Here is a 14,874-nt window from a genome sequence, read left to right on the forward strand (position 1 = left end):
TTTTCCGTCAGTATACCCCTTGATTTATCTATATTTTTAAATAGTAAAATGATCCTCAAGAGAACTGAGAGGTTGTGTGAAAAGTTGATATGAAACACATTTTAATAATTGTTAACTATGTATCATTATAGTATCATTTACGTATTAACTATGTAAGTCATTGAACTGAAACATGGTTCCCTTGATTTGTGTTGAAATAAATTGTACATTACAGTTTTTATGGAATTTCCATTCCAATTACAATTACAAAGTCAATTACCTGAACTTAATTACAATTCCATTATAGTAAAAATTCCCAATTGCAATTACAGTTATAATTACGTCATAATTTTAATTAATTATTAATTACGAGATTCAAATATAATTGACCCCAACCCTGGTAGCACCTAATGCTAACAATCAATAGTGGGTGGGGATTGTGGTTGTCATCTGTACCTATGGAGAGAAAGCAAACAGATGATGACTGTAGAAAGTCCAACATACTTACAATATATCACTTCCACACCATTCTCCTCTTGGCAGCAGTGTAGTGATGATGATGATGATGATTCCAATGCTCAACAACAGTCACTCAAAACCGTAGAAACACGTGTCAGGGCGTTTAAGGTTTAAGGCAGCTTGAATAATGAGTGCTGTGTACAGAACTTGTTCCCTGAGGGTATGTCGCTCCCTCTCACTTCCAAGAAACGACGTCAGCTGGACATAATTCATCAAAAACTCTTGCGGCACTTGTGGAGTCGGTGCTTTTTGATGAAGTGGAGACCTCCGATGTGGTCAAAAGGAAAGGAATACAATAGAGTCAAACAATCTCCTGCACTGACCTCTAAGAGTTTACATTCCTCCGGCTCCGTTCTGTAGAAGGTTGGGCTGCTCAGGAGCTCTTTGATCCTCACTCATGTGACCCCTCAAGCATCCTGTTTCTGAGAAAACCATAAAAACACGCTTAAATGTCATCGCCATACATTATTCATTATCAAACAAGCTCCATACCAGCACAATGTTGTCCATACAAGATATAACTATGCAAAGCCACAATTCTATTGTGGCTTAAATCCAGGACTACAGAAAGGATTAGTTGAACGTAAACTTTGCTGTGAGGGTTATGTTTTGCTTAAACATGTGTCATGTGCTTTTACTTGTAGTACAAAGAGGGTAGAGTACTCGAAACAAACAAGCGCTTTCTTTTTCAAGGACACTTTAAAGCTGACTTAAGAAATAGTATGAAATCAACGCTGACAAATGTGTGAAGAATAGAAAAATGTGTAGACAAAGAATGCCTCAAAGGGCATCTTGTAAAAGACTGAAATGGGGTGAGGCAGTCAAAGACCGTGGGTTCGATTCCAGAACCAGGTTTACAGGTTCTTGTTTAGCTTGTAAAAGTTTTTCATGGTACTTTCCTCCAACCTTAAGAAACCCCATTTTTTTGTTTTCTCCCACAGTTCAATAACCTGAGGCTAACTGGCATCTCTAATGATGATGTGATTGGGTTTGTGTTATGATGGGCCGGTGACCTGTTCGGAATTTGCCCCGCCTTACTAAGGAAAACCAGCTGAAATTAACTCCTACATCACAGGTATTGATGATAATTGACAATAAAAAACATCCATCAGTGTTCATTTTATTAACAAATGTCTTAATTATTACTTTGGTCAACTTACCAGACAAAAATAATAATTTTATTTTGGGATTTTTTAAAAAAAATTTTTATTTTCCTTTGAGTAGAAGTATTAGTGGAACGAGGAAGGAAGAATTAAATGCATTAAAAAAAGACAAAATCCAATAGAAAGTACTGACATAAAGTCCATGAAACCAAGAGAACTCAGAGAACCATAAGACACTAGGAAAAACACAAGGAGATAGAAACCAAAACCAACTACCATCAAACACACTGTGACAAAGCACTCCTTGAATAGTGCAGGAAGGTAATAAAGGGATGACAAACACCTAGTAACAGCAGGAATTACTCTATCTCAGGGGGTGCTATTCACAACAAGGGGGCGATAACCCATGAACAAACATAGAGACAGGGAGAGAAACAAACAGAGGAACCAAAAAAAAAGCAAGGAATATGATCTGAAACAAAAGCAGAACTTCAACAGACTTGAACCCAGAACCATCAATATACAATAATATTTAAACAGAACTTTAATCAAAGTGCCACTGAACATGCCAGTGTAGCTAACGCAAAATATACCCGACAAATCCCAGATCATGACATCCGCCAATCGATGGTATTTTGAGGTTTGGGCAAGTTAGTCACGAGCATTGTGTGCTAACATTTAGCATTTCAATTAACAGTTTACAGAGCACTTGTTAGCATTGTCATTAGCTTGATCAGTGAGGGGCAACTCTGTTACTGCTTCCTCAAATTTAGGTTCCCTGAAGGTGTAGCTCAACCCCCTGAACAAAAGAGGACACTTGAATCCTCAAAGTGATTCTAGACTTGAAACTTGGATGCATTTCCCCAAAGCGACAGAGGTAATCCTTCACACTAGGCTTGGGCGGTAATACGGTAATACCGTATACCATGGGGTCATAAAAACAGCAACGATATCAGTTTCAATATTGTAATTAAAAAAAAATACAATGCACTTCCCTGTGACAGAGTCTGTAAAACACCAGAAAAATCTCCAATAACACAAGATAAAGTCCATACATTTGTCACTAGTCTATATTGAGAAAAAAGTCACTAAGAGCGTTCAGAAAATATACCGGTAAGGGAGGCTCAGTTTCGGTTTTGGTTTAAAACCGGAGCGGAGAGAGGATTCTACGAATTGCAGCTTTAACTCATTGAACAAGCCTACATTCTGAGTGAACTCATCCTTTAGTAACGCCGTAAGTTGATCATTTAAACCGTAAAAGCGGCGCTGTTAATGATAAGTACGGTAAACATACGGCCGGGGAAGAAGGAAAAGAAGCAATCAGTCCTCTCCGCTGTCACTCGGCTCCGTAGACAGACAGACACACACACACAGAGACAGACACAGACACACACACAGTCACGTTCGGTGTGAACGTACCCTGAGCCTTACGTCATATTTTTTAATTAGTCACGGTAATACCGTATACTGCGGTAAAATAGGGAGGCGGTATAACGATATCAAAATTTGGGTACTGTCCATGCCTACTTCACACGTTACAAAAATATTAATCAGAATCATATTCAGAAATGTTTTAATGGCCAAGTACAGTTTTTAGGACAGTACAAGGGATTTGACTTGGTAGTCGTAATGCGCAGCAACATGAATAATGAATCAACCGTTATGTAAAGTGGACGCAACAAACACATTCGCTCAATGGGCCAGAGAGACAACATTTTTATCTCTTAACTTAGTAAAAAGAGGGACATGTGTGGCAAAAAAAAAAACATTTGGTCACAGTACATAGCCTTGTTGTAGCTATAATATAACAGGTCAACAAAAGCACCTTTTATTGACAGAATCAACATTTTGCAGACAGAGACAAAATAAAGGTGGCTGGGTAATTGTGTCTGATGTCTCAGACGATGTATGTCAGGAAAGTAAACAAAGACACTATAATGATTTTCGGTACGATAAGATCACAGGCAAGAGGCTTTCCATTATGCTCCTTTTTCTGTTACAGAAACAACATTGGCAAAGATCAAAGTCCACAAACAAAAGACAGACTTGTTCTTGTTGTTAGGGTGTGGCCGTCTTTCCTCAGTTTTTCACTCAGGCTTGACTACACTCAAATCGACATGTCTGAACTAATTGAAGTACAAACACTGTGGGCCTGTGGAACAGAGGAGGGTAGTATCAGATCTAGTCCATCGAGAATTTACCTGAAGAGGTGTTTTCAGAGATCTGAGGAAATTATATTTTACAACACAAGTGTTAAAATCAAAGCCAAATACAAACACATTCTGGGCAACTGGGCTCCAAACAGGACCTTGTAGGCCACCCACAATTCGAGAAAAGGCTCTAGCTAGATAAAGACCATTGAGATGAATTATTTAGAATGTTTTCCCCATGATCATGTAGTGTCCCCCACCACTAGAACATGCATGTTTTTAACATTGGTGACATTGTCCAGAGGTGTCATTCAATGACATTCAGTAGCGCCTTTGAGTTTCTATTTCCAAATTTCCCAAATTCCATTTTGGGGTTTAGCCATTGCCATGTTGCACTTTTCTGTTTAGTTTCATCATCTTTCCCTATTTAGATGACTTGACTGAAACTGTACCAACATGCTAAATAGGTAGGGATGAAACGATTCACTCAACTCCCGATACGATTCGATTCACGATACTGGGTTCACGATACGATTCTCTCACAATTTATTTTACAAAATGGGACTGTATATAAATGACTGAAAAATATTCCTTTATTTTTTTTGGGAAAATACTATACTATTTTTCATTGTCAAAAGAATCCCTTGATAAACTATTCAAAACAATGCAATTTAACAAAAAATAAATCTTGAATGAAATAAATAAAGGAGTAATACAAATGAAGAAGAAACTTATTATTTAAATTCTGGTTCTATAGTAAACAATACAAAACTGCATAATAGTTCTTATTTCTTTTTAAAAGTGCAACTGAAAATGTATTTTGTGTCTTAACAATCAGATATTTGTTTGAACCAGCAGAGGGCGCAGGTAACCCAGTGGTCGGTTGGCATGCAGATATTTTGCAGTGAAGAAGAGATGCTATGCTAGCAGACAGAGCTAATAGAAAAACGTGACTTTTACAGATATTCACGTAATATTACAGATATTCTTTCGGTGCTAAAGGGGTAAGGAATCATTTATGAATATGATTAAGAGTAGAAGGCGGCCAGAAAGAAAGTATTAGCAGATTTCGCTCGCCGCCAACACTTCTTCTTAAAAAAAGTACTGCGACTCAATTTTCACAGCATCGATGTGAATCGTTATACCTATGAATCGATTTTTAACTGCCTTACGATTAATCGTTACATCCCTATAAAAAGGGTTAATAGAGTCAACTATTGTTATTGATTTGACATTTTATATGCTTCCGGTGATTTACAAAATCGGGATGGTTACGCTAAAATGACGCAAAACTACATTGCAAGAGTGACGTTAGCTACAATGCTAGGCCCTCAGCCACCAGTTAAACAAGAAAAATACCATAGAAATGTATGATTTGGTCCCAAAACATTATTTGTGATTCCTTTAATAACCGACATGATGTCAACAGGTAAAATAATTACCACTTTGTACCAAAGCCTTTCATATTTGAATGCAGTCAAAATAATCTGAACCACTTGTTTATTGCAACACATTAAAACACACTTCATGAATTTTCAATCACAAAATAATATGTAGCAAGAAATTTTGAACTGACATACTGTAATTATTAGTCAATTTGTCACAATTTCTAAACATTCAATGACCTGTTTTCTGGTGAAATTGTCTCAAAACTTTGAAATAAGAAAAGGGTTGGATTGCATTTTAATGGTCAGGTTGATTTTTCCATTTTAGAACATGAATTCGGTTTATTTTGTCAGTTTTCTACAATCATAGAAAAGTGGAGGCCCTACGACTTTGATTCTGATTCTAGTCATTGACAGGTTCATTCTTTGTCTTTCCATTGATCAACTCGGTTTAGAGCTCTTGTTAACATGTAGCACTGTTTCACTGTATTTTTTCATCCGTTGAGATGTGGGAGGTCTGTTTTAAGAGTAACCTTTAATCTTTTAGTTTGGATTCTGGATCTGTTACTAACAAAGTCAAGCTAACAGTGTCTACTCGTCAGTCGACAGGAGCTTTGAATGTGCTTCGTCACACCCTTTTATCCAACCGCAGTGCTAATTATCCGTTGGCGATATGTAAGTTTAGGCTTATGTGATTACATTTTTTTGGCATCTTTATCTCTGTACACAGATTTCCAGTGTAAACCTATTTAATGACATGAAGAGAATGTCATTCCCAACTTTCTAGCCAGTTTTCAAACACTGTCCTGTTTCAACCTGCTTTCTTTGTACTGAACGTAAGAAACGGTCTTCCAGGTTTCCCTGGAACATGAGTCAGACCTTTTTCAGAAATGATTTAAAGTCTAGCATGGAGGCGGGTGGTGTGATTGGTTTGACTTGGTTTGCGTTCAGATCGCAACTTCTGATCCGCTGGATAATACTAAAGGTTAAATAAGTTGACGTTTTCCAGAACGCCAAGCCTAACAGCCAGTTAGTAAATAGTAGTGATGCAACAATTTTCCTGCTCGGAATCGCTAGACGAGTACTGGTACAGTATTGGTCAAATCCATATTTCCACTTTTTCCTTTCTACCCTAGCACCACTACTTCTTTATTCAACTACTTCCTGATTCAAAAACCCATGATAAACAGATTTAAAAAAAAAAACCAAAAAACACAGTTTGACTTTTCCTTTTATCCATACTTTCACAATAAGAACTCTGGATAAAAAGTATACACTTATAACCAACAGAAAATTTGACTCCTCTTAATCGTTATACTTCAGATTGTCTTTGTGTATAACCACAAAGTAAATTGCTTGAGAATAATCTGCCAACAGTATTTTTGGATTTGTGATTGCTACTTCTTTGATCCAAACAGGAAGTTGTACATCTAATCACATCCAGTTGCTGTAGTAATGATTATTAAAAGTAAAAGACTGAAAAAAAAAGACTGTGTTCTGTGTCTCTGGAAATAAAGATAATTTAGCAACTGCTTACTCTAAGAAAGCCTATTTCCTTTGTTATTATATCTATCCCACAGGAAGGTGCACCAATTAACAGGAAGTCGCGGCACCAGGGGAAAAAGTGGATACGTAACATCTCTCCCTATAACTGACAAAGTTAATTAGGCTTTTCAGAAGTTACTGATCACCCTTATGAATGCCTTAAATCATGTGTCTCTGACAAGCCTCAATGGTAAATTAACTTAATGAGAGTAATGAGAGTGGCTTCTGTTGTGTTGGAAAATCAACTTGTAGAAAAGTAATTGCCCTCATTTTAAGTCTTATTAGACGAGTAGACAAGAATCATGAAATTATGTTTAATGATGAAATATTACCTCTTTTATAAATACAAAGTGTAAAAACAACAGTTACTGTCCTCTCGGTGTAATAAAACTCAACAATAATTGCAATGATTGCTCCAATTACTGCAACTGATTATCATTGAAAGACAAATGTTGTAAGGCCTTGATTGTAGAGCTGGTTTGCTCTCGTGGGACATAGAATTAGTGCACATTGCAGTGTTCTGTCAGTCAAGATATATGCTTATAGTTCCTTTGCATAAGATCAGAAACCAATTGAGACAGAGCGTCAAAAGAGGACTTGTAGTCTAGCCTAGCCAAATATAGGCCAATCCAATCAGCAGTGTACGGTTATTTGCTTTAATGTCAGGGGTCATTATACTGGTGTGGAGAAGCTTCTAATCATTTAGGACACGTTTTTTTTCCGGCCCATCCCAGTCTATCCTCAGACACACCTTAACCGTAAATGCTGATCATTCCACCTTAGCTGACTAATTTCGCGTTGACGCACACCATTCCAAAACTTTCATTGCGCCAAGGCTCGAACATGAAACGAGTTTGACGTGCTCAAGAAATCAAGCAAACAAAAGAAAGTCCTCCAAGATCTTTCTAGAACTGATCATTTGCAAGGAAGCAGCTCGATGCTCGTGACAAGCAGGGGTGGCAGTGCCTGACCGACTGGGAGAGCAAGTTAAAAACCATCAAAGCGTCATTAATATCTTGACGTTAAATAAAAAAGGCTGGTATAGAAAAGTATCGACGGAGATCCGTCAAAAGCAGAAGTCGACCACCAGGGAAGCAGAAATAAACTGTGCATCATTATAATAAATGTATTCATTTGGTGTATAAGTCCTGAGAGTTACCTCGGGGTGACAGTGTACTGGCTCCCGATAAAACAATTACACTAGGAGTTTCAAGCTTGGCTGTCAGTCAGCTTTTTACACACACTGTGGTTGGGAAAATATGTCAAACAAAGTCGAAGGTAAGTCCTCAAGGTTGTGGTCGGCAACTTGAGTGGATCACCAGATGGGCCAGTGGATTATTTGGGGTGTGCAAGTAGATAAACTGCAAACCTTTTCAAACCTTTAAGGAATCATTTTTCTTTACACTCACTAAATTAAATCATTTAAAGCACTGAAAGGCATTCATAACATTTAATAGCCTTCTTATAAACTGATAAAAATTGTAAAATTTAATTTATCGCAGTTCAGAGATATTCGCCCTCAAATGAGCACAGATGCAGCCAAGCTTTATATGCATGTGATGATAATTTCACATTTTACATATTGCATCACAACTTGGTCTCTATCCACCAACACTGCGTTACAGCCGTTTCAAAGCTTGTACAAACAGGCACTCAAAACATTAGATAAAAAACCGGTTTCATACCACTACTGTAACATTGTGAAGAAGTATAAATTATCAACGTTTGAAATTTTCATTTTGTTTTCCAATGTCAGTTTAGTGTATACAATTCTTCATGATTTGGCCCCACAGCCCCTGAGAATGTTTGTGAAATCTTGTGTCGAGGCAGAGGAGACTGTTATGTGAACTTTAGGTCCTCTACCTTTGGACAGAATTGCTTCTCTGTGAAAGCTGCAGGGAAAACTTGCTATTAATTGTTCGTAAGAGTAACACCTTGCAACAGTTTAAACTTAACCTAAAGACGTGGTTGAAAGATGGTCAGACTTGTGATCATTAGCAATGGTTAATCAGGGTATTATTAAAAATGTAAGAAGGTACATTGAACTGTAAATAATTGTAATTGCAATTGTAAATACTCTAAATATTGCATTGACTGTTTGTTGAGGTGATCCTTTTGACAGTGCTTTATCTGTTTTTATTCTGTGAATGGACTCTTAATTAAGAATGCTCATTGTCCACTGTATAAACCTGCTGTCACTTTGCCTGTGTCCAGGGACTACAGATGAAAATCAGCTTGTAGCTATCTCTGGTCTGTGCAACACATTTGTTGTGCAATGTCCCTGTCAAATAAATAAATAAAGTTATTAAGCAGAAGACGACTGAGGTTTGTGAAAGTTGGAACTCATTGAAGGGCATCTCATTTTTTTTTTTGCACCATATTCTTCTTAAAGTAGAGTAAAAGGCAACGTAGATACAAAAATGGAACGTGACTACTTCTGATCCAGCAACACCCACTAATCATAAAATTGGTCTACTTCCTTCTAATTCCTCAACACCGGCTGCCAAGTAGTTCGTTAGTGTGTACACTGCTAATGCTGCCAATATCAATATTCAAATGTACAGTAAATCATCTTGACAGATCTGTGCTACAAGTCTGACAAGTAGGAAGACGAAAAGGTTTATGAAGAGTAAACATGTCAAGTCCAGACACTGGTCACCTGAATGCCAAACAATTAAATCCCCATTTTAAAAAAACAACAAACCGTACAAGCACAATGAAAAACTCATTCAGTCATGCTCCTTTTTTGTAAATATTTGCATGGGTGTCATTACCATAGCATGGTGGCTGAACCACAGAATCGGAAGCTTCGTAAAAACTTTTCACCAATGAAACAGTTCCACGACCAAGGATTCACCTCTGTTTTAAGATGAAGTTTAAGGGTACACAAGCTTCAAGTTTTTCATCTTGTGTTTTGTTGACTTTAGCCTCAAGCTTAGTTTCATTTCCTCCTTCTGTTTGTCTAAGAATATTATCTGTGAGCAACAAAATATAACATTATGGAAAACCTATCTATCTATCTACAAAACGTATCATTATATCGACCTGCGTCTAAAACCTCAGATTTAAACACTCAATCCAGCAGCTTTTACGTATTTATTGGATTTATTTAGGGTTATTTTCATGGTCCTCTAATGATTTTTTTTTTTTTTCAATTGTAGAATATTTGTTACATTTATGTTTGAGTTTAATGGTTATTTATGTAACCCATTGGTTAATAATAGATTCTGTTTTTCTCATAATGACTATTGTCATCATGATCAAGCCTTAGAAAATAGGCAGTAAAAGTATTAATGATTTATGCTGATATGATATATGGGATCAAAAATGTTATTGACTCATACTCAAAGCTATTGATATCGTATTGGAGGAACTTTTTCAGGACACACCTCTTCAGAATACAAATAAACATTTACATCAAGGATACATACTGAATGGTTTCTTCTGATATTACTGTATTTCTTTATTCAACCAATATTCATCTAGCGGTTTCATCAAAAATGTTGACAAAACCCAAAAACAAGTACACAGGCTCAATTTTATTCATTCATAGCAACATTCTTTCAAAAAAGTGGTTGTCAAGCTTGTATAGCACGACATTTTGCCCTCTAGCCCTTATGTTTATAGTCTGAATCCTTTTGTTTTCACAAGATTGTTTCTTCTTTGTACAATTCAAAAATGTTACAGGATATTATTCATCATTGATCTTCAATATTTTGGAGAGAAAGAATAGTTCTCCACCAACAGGTATGAAGGAATAACAATTATTTTAAATTGGATTGTTGATGCCATGCTGGACTGTCCTGGACAAGAGGCTTTATTGTTGATGACATTCCTGGTTTAGAAAAGGTCAGCAGTTTATGGCGGAGACAAGGTGGCAAACAGGGAAAACCCAGTTACTCAACAGCTCTGAAGGGTATTCCATTTCTCTCTCCTGACGAAAGTGTTTAGTTTTTACGACCCTGTTTAAAAATGAACTGAAGCTTGTGTAATCTGTGTTTAACGCAGTCACATGACATCAATAAGCCTGAGAGAAGCTTTGGGAAAAAATGAGGCAACAATAAAAACTTTTAAAAACATTGACTAAATTCTGCCTGCAGCGGCCATAACAATGTGAACTCTAATGGTCTAATGTGATTTTATTATTATTATTATTATTATTATTATTATTATTATTATTATTATTATTATTATTATTAATAATAATAATGCTTGGTTAGATAGTTACATCCCCCCTTTTAAAACAATCAACAAGGTTATACAAACAGTAAGAATAATAAAGTACAAATAAATGTTTTTGTAGCTTTTAAAACACAGCTCCCACGCCACTCTCAAATGGTAAACCTCATGTAAATACCATATTTTGGCACAAAGGACGATTTGACACCACGTCCAGTGTTTAATGATTCTGGATGATATATCGTCCCACGTTTAGTATAAAGCATGTTTGGCACGTTTTCAGGATATTTATTAGCCTGTAGAACAGAATAGTCGTTATTGTCATTGATCACAGGTGAACAACGAAATAGGACTACTCCCTCCACAGTACAGTCATGAAAAAAAAATAAAAAATATATATATATATATATATATATACACCTACAACATAAGAAAAATAAATATTAAAAACTGTAAACATTTACACTCTATAAATACCCTCCCCTATTACAACCTGACATAGTTCCCCCGTGGCTCCAAGTGGTTTGTAGCAGTGTGGAAGACGGTGGTGATGGCATAGGCCGTTGACCTATTTGCTTTGTAGGCAAATTGGTGCTGGTCGAAGTCGAGGTTTTGGGGGAGGCAGGACTTGAGGTAAGGGAGGACAGCCCTCTGAAAGCACTTCCTGATTACAGATGTTAGTGCCACGGGTCTGTAGTCATTAAGGCTGCTTATTATGTTATTTTTGGGGACAGGAACAATGGTGGCTATTTTCAGGCTGGATGGGACTAATGTCATCTGATTAGGGAAAGCTAATGAAGTGGAATTGGGGAATTTTTAGAATGTAAAAATTGGAGCCTCTGGATGCTAAAACGTAAAATATTGGAGCTCCTGCAAATGAAAGGACCTTATTTCAAACTTTTACAAGCAGTAAAACATGAGTATGTCCGTTTGATAGCAGTGATGGCTGTATTTCCTGCTGGTGACTATGGGAACACCTAACACTCCTTATATGGCTGAATTAAAACATGTTGACGGACTGCCAGACACAGGATGTAAGGATCATAAAACAGAGGACAGCTGCAGACATCACACAATGGAAAGAAGAACTCAAAAGTTGACTTTATTTCGCAGATGTTTCTTTCAATAGTAGGCCTGGATAAAGGATGAAATAAATAATAAGCACGCAGGTTGATTAGATACATTATGGCTTCTATTCAAACACACCTTTCTGCCAGTTCATGAGTCAAACTACTAATTCAACATGTAAAGTCAAGGACTAAACAAGTGCTCAACTGTAATCACGTATGCAGTGGCAGCAAAATCCCTGAGGCGCGACAAAGTTGGACGGAACTATTTTTCGTAAACAACCAAAGTTAGTGAAAACACTTAAAATGACAGTAATGTTTTAGCTGAACAATTGAACCTATAAAAACACTTCTGTCGATTCTCTGTTGGTGCAGTTCATTCTTTGAAATGGCATGTAATTGAACTTGTTGACACTTGTGATACATTACAGGCTGTCATTTGGAGAAAGATTTATTGTTTGTACACACACGCAATGTGACAAAGTTGTCATTCTGGAAAGTCAGTAGGGATGTAACGATTCACTCAACTCCCGATACGATTCGATTTACGATACTGGGTTCACGATACGATTCTCTCACGATTTTTTTCATTTACAAAATGGGACTGTAGACAAATTTTTTTTTTGGGAAAAAAACAAGAAAATACTGTATTATTTTCCTTTTATTTTTCATTGTCAAATGAAAATGAAGCCTATTAATTTAAATTCTGGTTCTATAATAAACAATGAAAAACTGCATAATAGTTCTTTTTCTTTTGAAAGTGCAACGGAAAATGTATTTTGTGTCTTAACAATTGGACTTTAAAAAAAAAAAAAACCGTCATTGCACTGATTTACGTCATATTTGTTTGGACCAGCAGAGGGCGCTGGTAACCCAGTGGTCGGTTGGCATGCAAATATCTTGCAGTGAAGAAGAGAAGCTATGCTAGCAGACAGAGCTAATAGAAAAACGTGACTTTTACAGATATTCAAGTAATATTACAGATATTCTTTCGGAATTAAAGGGGTAATGAATCATTTATTAACATATTTAAGAGTAGAAGGCAGCCAGAAAGAAAGTATTAGCAGACTCCACCCGCCGCCAACACTTCCGGATAGCGCCCTCTGCTGGTTAAAAAAAGTACTGCGATTCAATTGTCAGAAAATCGATATCAACCGTGATACCTATGAATCGATTTTTAACTGCCTTACGATTAATCGTTACATCCCTAAAAGTCAGTCTTTGTGGTTTACCTGCTTGCATGCAGCATCAGATAAAACAGATGTTTGATGTTGTTAATGAGCACAACAAGACGAGAGGGCTTTCATTTTTTTTGTCTTCCAAAGTTCCATTTCGTTTCTGTTCCATCATCTTTCCCTTTTAGGAGTTTACTGTCTCTTAAACTTCCCGGAATCGTATAAAACTAAAAAGCTAAATGCTAAATAGTGTTAAATGAGCCAACTACTGTTATGAAAGTTATATTTATATGCGGTACCTCTGATGGCTGCTGCTGCACTGGCTCGTGACAACAAGGCTCACTATTTTGATTTACCCCTGTTTTGCCATATTAACTTGCAACGTTTTAGCTGTAAGATAATATATGATCGCAAGTCACTAATCGAATTAAACGGTAGTGGCCGATGTGCGGTTAAACCTATGCAGCCAACTGCTACGCCGAGACGACCCAGCGGCCGCAGCGGGTTTACCTGCCAGCACTCGCCACGGCGTGCGCACACACACAACTTATCTGCTTCTGCAGTGGCACACAGTTTTCTGACTCAAAATCACAATAGCCGTTTAAATAGCCATGTGTTTTACTGGCTGAAAACAATAATAAATGTGTAGATAACGTGTACAGACACGCCTACTCATGACGCGAGGCAAATAGGCGAACAGTGTCTACAGTAGCCCCTCCCATCAGTCAGCTCTGCATGCGGGTTCTTAAGGAGGACTGACAACAGCACAGCAGTATCAATGCTTGTCTGTGGCTTGAGGATTAACACAACCTTAAAAATACCGTAACAGGACCGATAAGGATGTAGCTTGTTGGTCCAAAAAAAAAAAAAAATTGCAGCCTTTTCATGATATCGTGATAATATCGCAAATGCGATTAATCGTTCAACCTCACTGAAAAGTCACTTATTCAGCAGTTCTGAAATCGGGCTGTTTAGAGGCCTACCTATTGCATATTCATGAGTGGGCGTGTCAGACACTCACTCGCTCTTTTACGAAGAGGATCAGTGATCACCAAAGTTATTTTATTTTTGCTATCCACACACTGTTATTGTTTTCAGACAAAAAAACTGCACATTACAGTAAAACGCATGGATATTTAAGCGGTTATCGTCTCAGCGCTGCTTCAGGGTCTCACAGCAGCAGCAGTCATTCAAACTCTCACCGGAGTGTGAGGCTGCCAAGTCACTTTCTTCTCCTCCTCTGCTCTTCTAACTACAGGAATAGTGCATTTAATGTGATAATCATCTGTTTTGTCCAACCAATGAGTCACACTGTGTAATATAACAGGTTCCCCAGTGTGCTAAACCCCAAGATGTGCTGGAAACCATAAGAGCGGAGTACACCTGCGCATGAACAAACAATGCCTACAATACAGTGTACGTTCACTGTGGAAGCGCGGCACCGGCAGCAGGCGAGTTCTGTATTTAGTTTTACCGGTAGCCATCACTCCTTTACTAGCAGAAAAAACAATGGTGGACTTTCTCAAAAGTTTTCATCAGGTTGGGGGTGGAGTCCATGGGTGCAGTTACCAGTGGAGGGGAGTGTATTGTATTTCCCTAAGCGCTTGTGATGTCACAAACTTAGAAAATTTGAAACGGAGAAATTTTCTCTGTGTTATAAGACTTACACAGACCACAAACAAACTACTGGATGGTTTTATTTCACATTTTGTGTGTCGATAGACACTGAAAATAACTCATATGTGATCAAAAAACTGCAAAAGTGGATTTTT

The 14,874-nt window shown here is 37.4% G+C and overlaps 1 protein-coding gene across 2 annotated transcripts in view; it reads right to left on the minus strand.

The window, feature by feature from the left end:
- Nucleotides 1-14,874, minus strand: part of krt222 (keratin 222) — a 47,442-nt gene that overhangs the window by 29,832 nt on the left and 2,736 nt on the right. Inside the window, exon 2 of one of the 2 annotated variants that reach the window (XM_028452244.1) lies at nt 822-920. The gene's annotated coding sequence lies outside the window, so the exon portion shown is untranslated. Of the gene's footprint in view, nt 1-487; nt 763-821; nt 921-14,874 lie in introns of those variants that run through there. The other variant, XM_028452164.1, reaches the window with a different exon arrangement.

Source organism: Gouania willdenowi, chromosome 1 (assembly GCF_900634775.1).
Source record: "Gouania willdenowi chromosome 1, fGouWil2.1, whole genome shotgun sequence".
NCBI lineage: Eukaryota > Metazoa > Chordata > Actinopteri > Blenniiformes > Gobiesocidae > Gouania > Gouania willdenowi.